Source organism: Monodelphis domestica, chromosome 3 (genome assembly GCF_027887165.1).
Source record: "Monodelphis domestica isolate mMonDom1 chromosome 3, mMonDom1.pri, whole genome shotgun sequence".
NCBI classification, from domain to species: Eukaryota; Metazoa; Chordata; class Mammalia; order Didelphimorphia; family Didelphidae; genus Monodelphis; species Monodelphis domestica.
Window position 1 is genome coordinate 374,918,091 of NC_077229.1, and position 19,596 is coordinate 374,937,686.

General features: G+C 33.8%; 1 long non-coding RNA gene across 1 annotated transcript in view; it reads left to right on the top strand.

Annotated features, from left to right (window-relative positions):
* The window catches only part of LOC130458469 (uncharacterized), a 69,963-nt gene extending 50,659 nt beyond the window's left edge, over positions 1–19,304 (top strand). Inside the window, exons 2-4 of the long non-coding RNA XR_008917788.1 lie at positions 3,444–3,518; positions 17,133–17,239; positions 18,972–19,304. This is a non-coding gene — a long non-coding RNA (uncharacterized LOC130458469). The remainder of the gene's footprint in view (positions 1–3,443; positions 3,519–17,132; positions 17,240–18,971) is intronic.
* The last annotated feature ends 292 nt before the right edge of the window (positions 19,305–19,596 follow it).

Here is a 19,596-nt window from a genome sequence, read left to right on the forward strand (position 1 = left end):
TGCCTACAATGCTCTCCCTCCTCTGCTCCAACTATTGACCGCTTGGGATTCCTTTAAATTCCTTTAAAATTAGTTTCCCATTCCCTGGATGCACAACTAAAATCTCATCTTCTACTTAGGGGATAATTGGAGAAATTTTAATGGAAAATACTGGAATTGAGGTAGACCTGCCTTAAAGGATAAGTATAATTTCAATAGATAAAAGAGAACATAAAGAAAATATAGAGAATAATTTTTTGGGTGACAGTAAAAACAGAATCCGACAAGTCTGCAATTGATGCACAACTTTCAAATCCATTGGTGAGTTGGGGGATGTTGGTGGATGCCTATGCCAAGTTGGGGGTGATGTTGGTGAGTTGGGGTATGTCTATGCCAAGCACATGAAGACTTTCCCAGCAGAATAAATAAATGTGAAAAATGTTTTCCAATGGATAATGAAGATGGCTGAAGCAGGGTCCCTGGATAGTTTAGAACTTGGTCAGACATCAAAGATGCCAAAGTCATCCATTGCACCCTGAGCCATCACTGGTCATATTTTTTGTCTTGCTACTGGTCTTCAAAGGCTTTGGAAGAGACATCAAGTCTGAAGACTGGGAAACTATTCCTCATTTAATCCAATTCATGTGGAAATCAAAGCATCATGCCATGATGCCACTGGTCATTTCTGAAAATGAAGCACGAACAACATGACTTGAACATCTTCTACCAGAGCCATTCCTGAACTCCTCTGAATTCCAGTGCTTTTCCTCTTCAATTATTTCCTATTTATCCTGAATAAAGCTTGCTTTGTATATATCTGTTCCCATATTTTCTCTCCCATTAGAGTGTAAGCTCCTTGAGGGAAAGGACTTTCTTTTGCCTTATTTTTATATTCTCGGTGGCTAGCATAGTGCCTGGTTCAAAGTAAACAATAAATGTTTATTGAGTTGAATAATCAATGATTATAATCACCTCAGTGTCCAGAGTAGTCTAGCTTTTCCTGATCTTAGAAATAGTTGATGTCTTTTCAATTAATAAAAACTCTGTTTTGAGGGTGTGGTACTCTTTAGATTTGCACAATCCCCAAGTGCAATCTCAGAAATTGTATGGTCTTGGTATTTGCTTCACATACTACACTATTCTGCCTTTTACCAAGCTGTTTTCTGTAATTCCCTATCCTGCTCCCTCCTAAGGAGACTATAAGACTTTCTCTCCCTCTCTGACCTTTCCTAGCTCTAGTGTAAGAGTATCAGCAAATAGGAAACAGTGGAAAGAACAGAAATTTGGAGGCAATTTCATGATTTCTACTTACATAATTTCTGCTGTTTTCTACCTGTGTGAAATTCATTTATAACCTCTGGCTAGTTTCTGCATCTATAAGTGGAGTAGACTTTTGATCTGAAGAATTCTTTTTGATTATATGAGTGAACCTGAATCCTTGAGTTAACCAAAGAAATAACCTAGTTTCTTCAAGTGTCTGCACATGACTTCCAAGCACTTTGCTATCAATACCTTTGAAATGATATAGTCCAATCACAGCAATTTACGCATATCCAATGTGTTTTGGGGTTTGGGTTCTATAAGATTATTTGCTAACAGAAATGAATAATATGGAAATATGCTTTATGTGATAATAAATGAATAACCCAGATTGAATTGCTTATTCACTCCAGGAGCAGGGAGAAAAGAATGGAGGGAGATAATATGTATCATATGATTTTGGAAAACTTATGTGGAAATTTGTTATCAAAATAACTTTTTTAATTGGCAAAATAAAAAAAAGAATCATGCATACCCATCTCTAAGCCATTTTGTATGGCAAATATTGCTCAAGTCTATGGAAACTCAATAGCACTGATTTCAAAAATAGCAACACTTCTGTATGTTAATGCTTTAAAGTTTGAAAACCATTTTTAATGAGTCATCTCATTTGACTCTCACAACAACCCTGTGAGGTAGGGACCACTTGTCATATTATTATTATATTACAGTTTTACAGATGAGAACAATGAATTTCAGAATGGTTAATTGACTTATTCAAAGCTACCCACATGCACATTTATTTCATTAACTTCCTGGGGAAAATCTGACCCATATATAATATTAATAGGTGGGAGAGACAATGTCAATGAGAAGGGATGAAATTTTAAAAGGATTAAATTTAGTCTTCTGATTCACAATCAAATTTATACCCTTTTACCAGCTAAAGGCAGATCCATCTATCTAACCTTTGCTCTTTCAAAATGAGAACAAGTGGTAAATGGGGCCTGTGATTATCCATGGACCATAAAATCAGTAGAGCATAAAAAATTTGAAACCCATTTACAATCTGAGTCCTAAGTATACAGCAGAATGTTTGAGAGTCTAAGGAATTTTTCTTATTAAAGACATTCAGTACTTTCTCTACTTCAAAATTGTTTATTCTTCAGTACAATTAGGCTCTTTTGGTCCAACTCTTACCTTCTGTCTTAGAATTGATCCTAAGTATTGAATCCAAGGCAGAAAAGCAGTAAGGGCTAGGCATTTGGGGTTGAGTGACTTGCCCAGCCTATCTCATTCTAAAATGATTCTGAGGAGAACAAGATCTAAGGAACTGTCCCTGGGAAAATTTTCAGTGTTGGGGTTCAACAGCCATTCTGGGAAGGTGGCCTTTAACTTGGCAATAGTATCATTCTATCACACTGGCCCAAATTTACTTAACCTCTTAAGTATAACAAAATATACAAAGAATTTAATGATGAGTGTATAGACTTTATTTGCCATTCTTTTAAGTAACATCTGATGTCTCTCAATAAGCTTGGTGTTTATGAGATTTTATTCCCCTATTTATGGAACAATGGATGTCATAAACAGTAAATGAAGAAAATTAGATGAAGTAAATATATTTATTCTGAGAAAGCAGTCCTGAGGCAGATGTGTAACTAAGTTATACTATTTGAGAAAGAAAAGCTAGCCAATTACCACCCCTTAACTCAATGAATTCAGTTCAACAAATCTATAGCTCTCACAGCCACACACATATAAACAATTTCTATGGGAATGATTTTCTTAGAGAACTATCATATGTGTACAGGAGAACCCATCAAAAGGGATTAGAAGTGGAGTATTTGACAAGTTTCTAGAAAAAAGAAATATTTAAAAAGTGGAAAAAAGAGTTTGCAAAAGGGTTGTAATAAAACTATACTATATTTTAAGTCATCCTTAGGGTAATAAGATTCCCTTTCCTATAGTGTTTGGTATGTTTGATATCTTATCCTTTAAGAAATATGTGTCAATAGTACTGATTAGGAGGTTATTCTGTTATAAAATTATTAATGCTTTTCCAGAGAAGCTAAGCTAAATTTTTTTGAATGGTTCAGATAAAATTCATGGATGAGGCGTCCATGGTTTCTTATTAAGGGAAGCTTGAGATATCACATATCTCTCTCTCATCTTCCTAACGTATTGGTCCTCTCTTTTAACAGGTCATACAACCACAGTTTGGCAGAGATTTCCAAAGACTTCGAAGACTTCCAAAATAGATACATGACTGAGTTCAGGTGTAGTATTTCTCCCCTCCACCATGTTATGAATACATAGTAAAGTACTTTTTTATTGAAAAATTGTAGTGATATCTTTACCCACATTTCCTAATGTATCTCTTCCCACTTCTACTCAAAGAAAGCCTTCTTCAATAATAGAGTGGGGAAATGGAATGAAAATACTTCAACAAATATAACAAATAACTCAAAAACGTCTGACATTATTTGTAGTATTACACATTATTTCCAAAGGCTTTATTTTGTTTTTGTTTCAGAGAATTGTTTTTCTCTTCTTAGTTTTTAGTTTTTTTGTTATGAAAAAGGGGAAAAGCTGGGGAGGGAAAGGCTTTCTTAGATGTCCAATTTGAGGACAAGCTTGGTCATTTTAATATCATAATATTCATTTGAGATTGCTTTTTTATTCTTTCTATCCATACTGCTGTAGTTATGTATTTTTCTTTCATGGTTCTGCTTCTTTCACTTGCCATTGGGTCATGATTTTTCCTATATGTCTTTCTTTATTATTTTCTTTATTTCTGATAGTACAGGAAATTTCCATTGCATTCACGTACCATTGTTTATCTATTCACCAAAAGATGATTATTGTAATGGGAAAAGGGGGTTAATTATATAAAAAATTTGGACTGAGGGGGCAGCTGGGTGGCTCAGTGGATTGAGAGCCAGGCCTAGACATGGGAAGTCCTGGGTTCAAATCTGAACTCAGACACTTCCCAGCTGTGTGACCCTGGGCAAGTCACTTAACACCCATTGCCTAACCCTTACCACTCTTCTGCCTTGGAACCAATCCATAGTATTGATTCTAAGATGGAATGTAAGGGTTTTAAAAAAAAGTATTGACTGGATTATATTTTAGATAGGATCACCAGGAATTTAATTATTCCAAAGAGATTTATTTACAATTTATTTACAAAATATAGAAAGAATGAAGTAGGAAATCAGGGAGAGGATAGGGTAAGATATCTAGCCTAAGCACTAAGTAATTTGCTCCTGGCCCCTGGCTCAACCTGAGCAGGGATAGTTAACCCTTAGCTGGCCTCAGCCCTTGTAGCCGATGACCTGGGGATACAGGGAGCCCCTCTCAAAAGGATGCCTTTCCTAAGGCTAGTCTCTTCAGAAAAATCCAGCAGTTAAGAGTCAGCTTTTCACTCACTGTGTGTCAGTCCAAAGGAAGAGGCTTAAGGACAGTCTCACCAGGAACAGGTCTCAGGTCCAGTCAGCAAATTCTTCTTCCACCGCTACTCTAAGTAGAACTCCAAGAAAAACTCAGACACTCTTTTTTGTAATTTCCTGTGCCTTCTGCTAATTTTACATCTACCAATCACAGTTGAAGCTTTGCTTTAAGACTGCCCAGGAAAAGTTAGTTTAATTCTGATTCATCACCCACTATTACACACGTGGGTCATAGACCTCCCCCACTCAAGTGTGAATGAGGTGTTTGCATCTTTGGTGATTAAATCTAAAAATGGGCTGATCTCCCCACTCAACTTTTAAGCAGGGTTTATTAAATCTAAAAATGGGCAGGGGAGTTAATTTAATTTTCACAATCAGGGGAGAGTTAAATTTAATCTTCACATTATCTACTTCATGTTTCCAGTTTTTTGCTCCTAAGCAAAATGCTATCATAAGCCTTTGTTGGCTATGAGGCCTTTTAGAATATGATTTTAAGAACATAGCTTACAGAGGTCATGATATTAATATTAGCTAGCATATACATAATGTTTTGCAAAGCACTTTAAAAATGTTAAATCGTTTTAACATCACAACCCTATGAGATAGGAACTATGATTTTTTTTATCATTTTACATATGAAGAATCTGAGAGACAGAAAGGTTAAATGATTTGACCAACAGGGTCACAAGACTAATAAGCGTCTTAGGTAAGATTTGAACAATGGTTTTCATCCCTCCAAGTCCCATGCTCTATTCACTTGTGCAGTCAATGCTAGATTACAATTTAGAGTTCAAAATGAGACTTTTTTTTTTTTTGCACAGAGTCAATGATGGCATTTGTTTTGCTTAACTATGCATATTTATTTCAGGGAATTACTTTTTCCTTTTTATATTTTTTTGGGAAGTGAGAAAAATAAATTTCTATTAAAATAATAAAAAATAGAGAAAAGAGGGTACTACAGATGTAGAAGTTTGAATGAACTTTTAGTTGAGGTTATTATGTTGTTACTTTTGCCTCATTGTTTTACTTTATTATAAGTAAAGGCCTGGAGCTAAACTGTAATTGTATGCAATGTAAAAACAAAACCTATCAACACAGCTTTTTGAAAAGTTCATAGCTACTGTTTAACCTTGTGACACTGTGACCAATGAACCACCGTTTGGGGCCCTCTGCTCATAAATCCTAAGAAGTCTAGTCTAGTGCCTCAGGAACACAAATAATACACAAGGACACAATATAACACACAAGTGAACAGAAAGGCAAAGAAAATTCATTTCTGTCTTTGTATTAGGATCCTTTGTGTTTAACATGGTGTCTGGCATATAATAGGCTGATTGATGAAAGGAATTCACTTGGCTCTTTGGTTTTTATTCCTTTCTCAATCAATAACTCTACAACGACATCATGGGGGCCATTTTTGGGAACAACAGCCCAGGAGCCTTGGCTGTCTCTTTTTCCTTTACTATCTGTAAACATCCTTAAAGCAGAAAAAAAATGATGCCCTTATAAGGACTATTGTTAACACTTGTTGAGTTTTTGTTCTCAAAGTTCAAATGCTGATTATAGTGAAAGTTAAAAAACATACTAATGAGAAATCAAAGTTGTTCCCAAATAATTTTCTATAGATAAATAAGATAAAGATTTTCAAAATAGGGCAGAATCTTAAGGAAAGATGAGAAACTCTCTTTCTGCCAGGTTTAATATGATGTTGAAAAACACAGGGATCACTTAGGAATGCATAGCTGAGTTATGAGGTATATGAATCAATTATCAAAAGAAATCAAAAACATCAAAAAATCCAAATAAAAAAAAGATAATTTTCTGGATGGTATATAGACTATCAAAGTCTTATGTGTAAAAATTCTAACTAAAGGAAAAATAAATCTATAAAAGGTTCTTGAATCAGGGCCCAATTAAAATGATTTAAGTAATTATTCATTTACCCAATCAGTAACCAGGACTATAGAAACTTTGCCACACCATGAAAGACAGAAAAAGGACTAGATTATAGGAGCCAGGTAGGAGCCAAATTTGAGATACTTGGTAGAATGTGGGACAAGGAAGACCTGCCTTTAACACATGTTAAAAAACCTCAACTTCAAACCCCAAACAAGTTCAAGTCCTCTTGACTTGGCTCAAAATTTTCATCAATCCCGTCGGGACTGGTTGTTCTCTTTGACCTTGTGCTTAATTAGCACCATGTAGTTTAGCTTTGTGCTTCTTTGGCACTGCGCAATGGCTTTTTTTTTTTGTATTCTCTTGTCCTGGAATCAAACAGAATCATTAAGCAAAGTCACATAATTTTTTTAAAGAATCAATGGCATCATTTTTATAGTTGAAAGCTTTTTGGGTATGCATTGACATTATAGCAAATGTATTTTAAACTTATATTACTGCAAAATTAAAAAAAAAAGGTTAAAGAAAAATAGTCTCACCAAAAAAAAAATGAGATCCATTTCCTCTTTAACTTAACCAATGTGTGAGTACAAACGATTTTCAGAATAAAACAGTAATACAGTAGATAATGCACATTCAAAGGAGTACCAAAGTCCCCCAAATTCACAATAGTCCAATTAATTACAATAGCAAACAAATCCACTATCATATTTGATGTAAGTTGCTATATGCGAAAAAAACCCAACCCTATGAACTGATGGATATTTGTTCCAATTTTTACAGACATAGCAAATCTTTTAACCTTGGCAAACATTTAAACTTTAAACAAGGTAAAATTTATTTGGGTCTAGAGCATCACCAAGAAATCTAGATTATTCTGGTGGAAGTAAATTAAACTGAATAATTTTGAAGTAGCTCTTTTTGGCTTCCTGCTTCATATAAACACCTTGGTAGGAACATTTCTCTGTTTTTCTACCTTTAATACAACATTCTTTATAATATAATTATTTTTAAAAACCATCCATTCAGAAACCACTAGTTAATTAAAATTATTTCTGAAGACCCCTTAGAGTGACCATTTAAATTCTTAGCTCATTAAATTCTCCAAAGGTTGTTAGCTAGGATGAGTTCATCCATCATCTATGTGACACAACAAATGAAAAATGGAAGAAAAAGCTGTTTATGGGCTTTACAATATTTTGTTCAGTATAGTTATGGGGTAAAGGTAACAGAATATATCTAACAGTTAAAACACAGTAGATTAAACTGATTCAGTGTAACAGAATAGTATTGAATAAATTAATATATGAACTTAAAACAACAAAATTAAATCTTAAAACAAAATAATCAGCAAAATACAATAAGATACCAAGACTTTCATTAAAAAAGTGGAATCTGAAAAGGCTTAAAATTTCGCCTCCAGACCCTTTAAAGTTCCTTTTTCTAACATTCAAGTCACTATTGTCAGCACTGTGGGATCCCCTATAGCAAGGGAGAACATGGGTTTTAGGAATCTCAAACTGAGCAGGCCCAAATGACAAAGAGTTGCAGGGAGATGAATTTCTCCTCTGAATCTCAGGTAAGATAAGTAAAAGGACCAGTGCACTCATGAAAAAAAAATCCTAAAGTTGGAAGCTGTTTGAAATAGGTAATGCACTGCTGTTTCATAGAATATGCCATGCTTGTAATCAACTTCCTGTTTGGAATACTTTCTTCCTTCTCCCTGTTCTCCCTGAGGTAAAACTCTAGTTTCCCTTGAGGGAGTTAGGAGGCTAAGGAAAAAGACACCCCAGTTTTTTGTTTTTTGTTTTTACTATCTGCCCTGAGGACTGGCTCCAAGGACTCCTAGCTTCTTGGAAAGAGCAATCAACCCAGCAGTCAGGTAGGGGCAAAGGCCAATTTAGGATCAAAGCTGGAGTTCAGGAGGAGGATTTCTGGAGGCCAGGGGCTGGGACTGGGTGAGCAATCTAGGTTGAGAAGGTCAGAAGGAAGCAGTATCAGCAAAATCAGAGTTAGTAACAAGGAGGAACAAAGGAGGAATGAGGAACAAAGGACTCAAGCAGTTGGGGAGATAAGTGGTTTATTCCACTATTCTAAGAGTCCCCTGTCTAAAAATAGCCCAGCCAGTAGGGAGAGCAAGCAATCAGGAAAATTTAGGAAAAGAAAATCTCAGCAGCTCCAAAGATAGTTGGAGTTTGCGAGGGTGAGTAGGGTGGACAAAAAGCTTTGGCAGGAGAAATGTGGCTTAAAAATATTATTTAGGCTATCTTCAAGAAAATTGAGAGAGTTTCTCATCCCTTTTGGTCACCAACTGTAAAAGTTGAATCTCTAATAAAAATATATATTTTAAGAGATTTATTAATGGTCATTAGAAATCAAGGAATAAAGAAGATACAAAATAAAGATCATGTGCCTGGATCAGCCAGTTCAAACACCTGCCTTACCACCACCAAGCTCAGGACAAGAAGTAAAGAGGTGGGACTTTCCATGTCCCTGCCTAATATCCCCACTTAGAGGAAGTATTTAATGACAGGAAATCAGTGGACTCCTGGGACATGTAGTTCTTTGTTTATGGGAACAGATTTTCATTTATACAATAGGTGATAAGAGATCCAATTCAAGATATCTTGGAAATTGTGAATTGTATATAAGAAGGAAATGGATTCAGAATTTATTACAGACTAAAAATAAACCACCATATTATGAACAGAAAGCTTTTCTCAGTAGGAACATTTGAGATAAAACTTAAAAAAAGAACCAGTGCTTTGTTCATAGAATCAAAAACCTCACAGTTAGCAGGACTGTAAGAGATCATCTAGTCAACTTATACCTTGACAGTTAAAGTTTCCAAAACATTTTCAAAACAATATTTTCTTAATCAAATAAGAAATGGTCAAAGAATATGAACAGGCAATCTCAGATGAATAAATGATAACTATATTTAGTCATATGAAAAAATGTTCCAAATCACTATTAATTAGAGAAATGAAAATTAAAACAACTCTGAGGATTCAAATTGGTTAATATAACAAAAACGAAAATAATAAATGTTGGAGAGGACATGGGAAAATTGGGACACATACAATGTTGGTGAAGCTGGGAGGTGATACAACCATTACAGAGAGCAATCTGGAATGATGCACAAAGAACCATAAAACTATGCATAACTTGGACCCAGAAAATCTACTATGAGGTCCATATCTGAAAGGAATTAAAGATAGGAGGAAAGGATTTGCAAAAGCTATTTATAGTAGCTCTTTTATAGAGGCAAATAGCTGAAAACTGAAGAAATGTCCAACAGCTTGGGAATGGCTGAACAATTTGTGATGTATGATCGTATTGGAATACTGTAAAGGAATAAGGAATGATAAACAAGAAGATTACAAAAACTCTTGAAAGATATATATGAAATAGTGAAAATGGGATGTGCTGAATAAGGAGAACATGGTGCCCAGTAACAGCAATAAATAAAGATGATCAGTTAAACTATTATCAGAAATGCAAAGATATAGGACAACTCCCAAAGACTCATGACAAAGAATATTATCCACTGCTATATAAGGAGCTAATGAAATCTGAAGGATTCCATTCTTCATTTTATTTCCTACATGAGTTTTTCTCTAGTGTAAGTGATATGTTTTTTTTTTTTACAACCTAATGGACAAAGAAATAGGTATTATACAACAACACATAAAACCTGTATCACATTAACTGCCATATAGGGGAATGGTGATGATTTATAGGAAGGTAGTGAACATGGATTGCAAAATGTTAGCAACATTTTTGAAAATTGAATTGACATGTAACCTGGAAAATATTATTTTTAACTTAAAAATTAGTCTCTTAGACTCCACTTAAAGAACTCCAGTGAAGAGGAACCCATTATCTACCAAGGAAGCATATTCCACTTTATTTTCTCAAAGAAAAGTTTAATTGTGATTTATTCTTTGGAAGCTTGGAACTCTTAAAAATATTTATTTATGGGGCAGAGCCATGATGGCAGAGTAGCAACACAGAAATCACTAACAATCCTCTCAAACCAACCTCATGCTTAAAAAGCAGGATTGGCCAAATAAAAAAAAAAGAGACACAAAAATCCAATAAAGAAAAGAGTTAATTAAAAAGTAGAACTGACCAAATGGAAAAAAAGGCTTAAAAGGTTATGGAAGAAAATAATTTCTTAAAAAATGGAATTGGGCAAAAGAAAACCTAATGACTTCATGAGACATCAAGAAACAAAACAAAATCCAAAAAAATGAAAAAAAAAAAGAAAAAAATTAAATGTCTCTTTGATAAAACAACTGACCTGGAAAATAGATCTAGGAGAGAAAAATCTAAGAATTTTTGGACCACCTGAAGTCATGATAAAAAAAAAAGCCTATACATCATATTACAGGAAATTGTCAAAGAAAACTGCCCTGATATTCTTGAACAAAAGGATAAAATAGATATTGAAAGAATCCACTGTTCATTTCTTGCAATGTATCTCCCAATGACAACTTCCAAGAATATTATACCCAAATTCAAGAGCTACTGGATCAAGGAGAAAATACTACAAGGAGTGAGGAAGAAAAAATTGGAATATCCTTGGATTCATAGCATTACACAGGATTTAGCAGCTTCTACATTAAAGAATCAAATGGCTTGGAATATGATATTCAGGAAGGCAAAGGAATCAGCTTTATAGCCAAGAATCACCTACTCATCAAAACTGATCATTAGCAGAGTAGTTAGGAGAAATACACATAGAGAGAGTGTGTAGAGTAAGCTATTTAGGATGACATTATATGCAAAATAATGGTGAAAAAAGGGGATTTCACTGAGAGAAAAGTGAAGAGAAAGGTAAAATTGGGTAAATTATATCACACAAAGAGGCTCAAAAAATTAATCCTGGAGATATCTGGAGAAAATTGAATGGGGTTAAAAAAAAAGGTATATACTTTCTTTTCAGCAGCACCTTGTTTGTACATGAAAAATTACCATGTAGTAAGTTATAAAAACTTCACAAGGGGGCAGCTGGGTGGCTCATTGGATTGAGAGCCAGACCTAGAGATGGGAGGTCCTAGGTTCAAATCTGGCCTCAGACACTTCCCAGCTGTGTGGCCCTGGGCAAGTCTCTTGACCCTCATTGCCTAGCCCTTACCACTCTTCTGCCTTGGAGCCAATACACAGTATTGACTCCAAGACAGATGGTAAGGGTTTAAAAAAAAAACAAAAACTTCACAACCAAATGCAGAAAAACAGAAATAATAAATGCATCCTTTTCAGGTCACAATGCAATAAAAATTATAATCAGTAATAATTCATGGAAAAAATAGAAAATATATTGGAAGCTAAGTAATCTAATTGCAGAAAGGGGTGGGACAAAGAATTAATTATAGAAATAATAAATGATTTAATTAAAGAGAATGATAATAAGGAGACAGCATATAAAAATTCATGGGGTACAGCTAAAGCAGTGCTTAGGGGAAATTTGTAACTGAATTCTTATATCAACAAAATAGAGAAAAAGACCAATGAATTGGGCATGCAACTGAAAAAAAAACTAGAAGAACAAATTTGAAATATCCAATTAAAATAATAAAAAATCAAAGGAGAAATTAATAAAATTAAAAATTAGAAATATTGAGCCAGTAAATAAGACAACAGGTTGCTTTTATCAAGAAAGAAAAACAAATAAATCATAGAGCATTTGTTTAATTTGATTAAAGAAAGGAAAGAAGATTAAATTACCAATATCAAAAATAAAATGATAATTTTTCCTTTAATGAAGAGTAAATTAAAGCAATCATTAGGAGCTATTTTGTCTATTTATGTGACAATGAATCTGACAATCTCAAATAAATGGATGACTATCAACATATAAATTGTCCAGATTAACAAAAGAAGAAATAAAAAACTTAAATAGTTCCATCTTAGTAAAAGAAATTGAACAAGCCATCATTTAACTCCAAGAAAAAAATCAGGGCCAGATGGATTCACAAGTGACTTCTATAAATCCCAAAACTGTTTAAAATATTAGGCAAAATAGGCAAAGGAGCCCTACCAAATTCTTTTTATGACTCAGATATTTTGCAGATACCAATCCAGGAAGACCAAAAGGAGAGAAAGTTATTGATCAATTTCCTTAATGAATGTTGATATAAAAATCTTAAATAAAATACTAGCAAAGAGATCACAGCAGTATATCACAAGGATTATTATTTTATTATATTATATTTTTAAATTTTTATTTATTTAATTAAACAACTTAGAATATTTTTCCATGGTTATATGATTCATGTTCTTTCCCTTACCCCTCCCAAAGCCAATGAGCAATTCCACTGGGTTTTACATTCATCATTGTTCAAAACCTATTTCCCTATTATTAATATTTGCAATAGAGTGATCATTTAAAGTCAACATCCCCAATCATATTCCCTTTCCATTTCTCTTTCCACAGTTCTTTCTCTGGATGTGGATACCATTCTTTCTCATAAGTTCCTCAGAATCATCCTGGATCATTGCATTGCTACTAGTAGAGAAGTCCATTACATTCAATTGTGCCACAGTGTATCAGTCTCTATCAAAAAAAATTATTGACCATGACCAGGTGGGATGTATAATAGGAATGCAGGGCTAGTTTAATATTAGAAAAACTATTCGTTTAATTCACCTTATCAATAACTAAATTAATAGAAATCACATGATTATCTCAATAGCTGCAGGAAAAAAAAAGCCTTTGAAAAAATACAGCTCATATTCCTTAAAAAAAAAAAACACCAGAAAGTATAGCAATAAATGGGCTTTTCTTTAATAAAATAAGTAGTATCTATCTAAAACCATCAGCAAGTATCTTCTTTAATGGGGATAAATTATGAGCCCTCCCAAAAACATCAGAGGTGAAGCAAAGATGCCCGTTATCACCAATATTATTTAATATTGTTCTAGAAATGTTAGCCTTAGCAATAAGAGAAGAAAAAGAAATTGAAGGAGTTGAAGTAGGTAATGAGGAAACTAAATACACCCTTTGTGGATGAAATGATGATATATTTAGAGAATCAACAAAATATTAGTTGAAATAATTAATAATATTAGCAAAGTTGCAGGCTACAAAATAAACCCACATAAACCATCAGCATTTCTATATCTTATCAACAAAATCCAGCAGCAAGAGATAGAAATAGAATTCTATTTAAAATAACTCTAGAGAATATAAAATACTTGGATATCTATTTCCCAAGACTAAAATAGGAATTATATAATTTATTTGATATGATTTATATTACATGAATTACAAAATATTTTTACACAAATAAAGTTAGATTTAAGCAATTGGAAAAACATTAATTGCTCTTGGGTATGCCAAGCTAATATAATAAAAATGACTATTTTTCCTGAATAAAATTTTTTTATTCAGTGCCACACCAATAAAACTACCAACCCCCTCTATTTTCTAGAACTAGAAAAAAATAATGACAAATTCATTTGTAAGAACAAAAGATAAAAAATATCAAGAGAATTAATGAAAAAAAATGTGAAGGATCATGACCTAGAAATATTGTATCTCCAAATGTACTATAAAATAGTAATCATCAAACCAATCTGGCACTGGCTAAGAAAGAGAATGGTGGATCAGTGGAATAGATTAAATATAAATGAGTTTAACTACCTAGTGTTTGATAAACACAAATATTCTAGTTTGGGGGACAAGAACTCACTATTTGACAAAAATTGCTGGGGCAAAACTAGGAAGAGGCCTATATCTCAAACCCGATACCAAGATAAAATAAAAAATGGGTATATGATTTAGAAATAAATGTGATACTACAAGTAAATTAGGGGAACATTGAACAGTTTACCTGTCAGATCTATGGAGAAGAGAAGAATTAATGATAAGAGATAGAGAATATTGGGGGCAGCTAGGCGGCTCAGGGGATTGAGAGTCAGGTACAGAGACAGGAGGTCCTGGGTTCAAATTTGATCTCAGACACTTCATAGCTGTGTGACCCTGGGCAAAACACTTAACCCCCATTGCCTAGCCCTTACTACTCTTCTGCCTTGGAGCCAATGCACAGTATTGATTCCAAGATGGAAGGTATGGGTTTAAAAAACAGAGAATATTACAAGATGCAAAATGAATTATTTTAACCATATTAAATTTAAAAGGTTTTGTACAAATAAACCCAATATAATCAAGATTAGAAGGGAAAAATCAAACTGAGAAAAAATTTTCATAACAAATTTCTCTGATAAAATTTTTATTTAGGGAACTGTCAAATTTGTAAGAATACAAATCATTCTCTAATGGACAAATGTTCAAAGGATATATATATATAAGCAGTTTTCAAATGAAGAAACAAAAACTACCAATTATCATATAAAAAAATTTCTAAATCACTCTTTAAAAAAATGTAAGTTAAAATAACTCTGAGGTACCACTTGACACTTATCAGATTGGCCAAAATGACAGTAAAATGGCAAAAGTTGAAGGGGATATGGCAAAAATGGGACACTAATGAATTGTTATTGGAGTTATGAACTGATCCAACCATTCTGGATGGCAATTTGGAACTATACCCAAAGGCTATAAACCAAAACCTACCCTTTGTTCCAGTAATACTCTTATTAGGTCTATATCCCAAAGAGACAAAATTAAAATGGGGGTGGAGTGAGTGGTGGGAAAGAATTGGAAACTAAAGGAATGTCCCTCAAATGGGAAATGGCTGAACGAAGTGTGCTATATGATGGTGATCAAATACTATTGTGTTGTAAGAAATGATCAACAGAATAATTTCTGAAAGAGCCAGAATGACCTACGTGAATTGTTGCAGAGTGAAATAAGCAGAACCAGGAGAACACTGTACATAGTAACAGCAAGACAGAGGAAGTGTGCTAGATTTAGCTACTTAGTTACTCAGCAATACAACAATCCAGGACAATTATAAGGGACCCTTGACAAAGAATGATATTCCCCTCTAGAGAAAGAACTATTGGAGTAAGAATGCAGGTCAAAATATCCCATTTTTCACTTTTTAAAATTTTGGGATTTTTGTTATATATAATTATTCTCTTACAAAAATGAACAATATGGAAATATGTTTTGCAAGATATAATACATGTATAACCAAGATCAAATTGCTTGCCAGCTCTAGGAGGAGGGAAGGGAGGAAGGGAGACACTTTGGATCATATAACTTTGGAAAAACTTATGTGGAAATTGATTACATTTAATTGGTGAAATAAAATATCTTTACAAAGAAAAAATAAATAAAATTTTTATTCATTAATTTGTTTGCCACATTAAAGTTCCCATGTATCTCCCCTTCTCCCTCTGTTCTGTACTCTAGAGAAGGTATCATTTAATCAAAAGAAAAAAGTACACATATGACTAAGTCATGTTTATTTCTAATTATCAATTCTTTCTCTGGATATGGACAAATGCAAATTATTCTCAAACAATATTTCTGTTGCTATATATAACATTCTCTGAATTAAGGTTATTTTCATCTTCATAATTTCTGATAGATTTTTCCATTAAAAAATTAAACTGCTCATTATTTCTTATAGTATAGCAGTTTTCCATCACAATCATATGCCACAACTTGTTTCTCCATTCCCCAAATGATGGGCATCTCTCAATTTCCAGATCTTTGCCATCATAAAAATTATTGTTATAAAATTGTAAAATATGTAGTTTCTTTTCTTTTTTCTTGATCACTTTAGGAAACAAGTCTAATTATGGTATTGCTGGGTCAAGGACGATACATAATTTTATAATTCTTTGAGCATAATTCTAGATTTCTCTCCAAAATATTTGAATTAGTTCACAGTTCCACCAACCACATAATAGTGTCCTTATTTTCCACTTTTTACAGTTCTAATTGTTATTGCTATCCAGATAGAGTTCAAACTTATCTTTCTTCAACTTCTACTGAAAGCTTTCCAGTTCTGTCTCTTGAGGTTAAACACACCAACTTTATCCTTTTTCTTTTTCCCCACACAGCAACCTTTAAATTATTTGAAAACATCTAGTATGCTTCCTGCCTTTCAGGTCTTCCATTTTCAGGCATAACATCCCCAAATATTCAGATGTGATATAAACTTCAGTACCCCACCACAAGGGGCACCTTCTTTTGAATGTATGTGAATTTGTCAATATGCTATCTTATATATACTACCTGGAAATTAACAAAATATTCTATTTGGAGCTTGACTGAGCAGAATTCCGTAGGATATTCTCTATAATTCTAGATATTACACCTGTCATTATGTGGCCTAAGATTGAGTTAACTTTTTAAACTGCTATATAATACTCTTAAAACAGTGCTCTCCCAGCCTGCTAAAACTTCTAGATAGCTTTCTACATGAACTATTGTCTAGCCATATTTCCCTACATCCTGCCCACATGCCTACATGCAGTTATTTTTAAAAATGTAACTATGGAATTTTATATTGTTTCTTCTTAAATTTCACCTTTTTATTAAATTTAGGGCAGCCATTCTGGCATGAAAAGATATTTTTGGATCCTAATTCTTTCACATAATGTATTATATGTGCCTTCTAGATTTGTGCCATCTGTAATTCAAAATTAAAAAAAATGAGTGATGGATTTGGAATTGGAAAACGTGGTTTCTTACCTTACCCTTGCTATATACTATCAACATCATTTGGGTAAGTAGCTTATCTTTTCTTTATGAAATTTAGGGGACTAAGTCAAGTCATCAAATCAATGAATATTTATTAAGTACCTACTCTATGCTAGGCATTGTGCCAACTGCTGAGGATTAAAAAGAAATAAAAAAAGAAACAGTCCCTTCTTTTAAGGAACTCCTGGTTCAGTGTGGGGAGACGACTTGCAAACAACCATGTACAAACAAAATATATACAGGATAAATTGGAGATGATCTCAGAAGGAAGGCACTTACTTATGTTATAAAGGACTTGGAAAGGCTTCTTCCCTAGGTGGAACTTTAGCTGGGACTTGAAGGAAGCCAAAGAAGAAATAGATTGAGAAGAGAGAGTTCCAGGCAGGGGGAACCGCCGGGGAAAATAATCAGTTAGAAGATGGAGAGTTGTGTACTTGGAACAGTAATGTGGGTTTTAAAATTAAAATACAGTAACTAAAGTATTATATTTTATAAAGTTTATCAATAACAACTAGAGTAAAGGCTACCTAAACCACCCAGCCCAATTGGGAAAGAAGAGAGCGATAGGGAGGAGCTACAGAATTTATAAACAATTACCTGAAGATGCAAACATGCACAAGGGGAAAAGCATTCTGGGTAATGTAGTTTTTGGGGTTTAAGATTTTCTAACGATACACTAAGGGGGACAAGTCACTAGGTTAATGAAGATATGAAGGATACTCCATATCAAGAATATATGGAGGAATGAGGAAGAAGACTGGAAACTCATCTGAGAAGACTGGAAAGATTATGAAAGATTTTAAAAGCTAAATAGAGGGCTCTATAATGATCTTGGTGGTCATGGGGAGCCACTAGACTTCATTGAAGAGGGGTATGGAATGGCATGGTCAGAATTTGTGCTTTTGACTAAGTAATTCAACTTAGTTCAGTCACTAAGGATTAGATTAAGTGATCCCTAAGGTTCCATTGAATTATAAATCCTAATATCTCTTCAGATAACGGGAAATATCTTTATCATAAAGCACACACAATTAATTGGAGCTATAGACTCAATCTATAGCTTTTAGATTTAATCTATATATTTAAGCTATAGATTTAACCTATAACAAGGGATTAAAGACAGAAGTGCCTCTGAATATATAAGGATTTTAGGTGGACCTATACAGAACTGCACCTAGTGTCAGGTTTGCCTCAGTTTCTTCACCTGTAAAATGAGGTTTATAAAAGTACCCATGTCCCAGGGCAATTAGGGGGATCAAATAAGATAATGATTGTAAAAGTAATTAGCACAGTACTTAGCACGTAGTAAAGGCTATATAAATGTAAGTTGTTATTATTATGTTATTATTATTATTACATGCAATACTGGTACACATAAATGTTCACATGTAGAATCACACAATATGTTAATAATATCTAGGTTGATCCTATTAAATGCAGCCTCAATAAATTATATTCATTTTCTTCTCAGAAGGGAGCAAGGATGACTGGTTTGGCTAGACCCTGTGATACTGATTTTGAATATCATTTCAAGAATAGGGCACAGGGGGTGGCGTGAGCAAGGACGGGCTCCAAAAGCAACAGAAGGGTTAAGTTCCAGCTATTGTTATTCTCACTCCTCCAGATGAGGCCTTCCTGTTCACACCCTTTAAGGCAGAATTAATAATAAAAAAATACTGTACAGAGAATACGTTCAAATATAAGCATGTAAAGAATGTATGTAAAAAAGTGACATTTTTTTGTTTGCTTTTAATTAGAGATGGATTCCTGTTCTTCACTATCCCGAGAAGAAAATCAAGGCCAGCTCCCTGGAAATGAACAGTCTTCCCTTTGTGGGCCTCCACAAGGTTTATATGAAATTTTACACAATACAGAAATAATAGAGCAGTGTTTAGTGTTCCCTTCCTACAGCCGGATTCTTCACATTAGGAATCAGACAGCAGGTTCCACCTTTCAGCAGAGATGCCAAGGTTTTATCTTGCATACAAGAATTCAGAACAGAAAGAGCTCCTATTGAAATACTTTTTTTTTCTTTTTGAAAATACACCATAAGCTAAATTTACTGAAATAAACAATCTCTGCAATTCAAAGCTTTTGTTGCGTGCTCTTGAGTCTGTGAATGTGTGTCTGTGTGTGAGCAATTGAAAATGGAAGCTGGCTCTTTATTATTAGTTTAATTTCCTCTTTGAGTTATAAACCACCAAGGTACTCTGGCACTCGACTTGTTAACACCTGAGTAGAGTTAAATAACTGACCATGATGAACATTTATACAGAATTGTAAGCTTATCACTCAAGGGAAAATAGTGGTCTTCCATTATGAGTGAACCTGTAATATAATTGTACCTTTTTTTACAATCATGATGTATGATCATGAGAATTA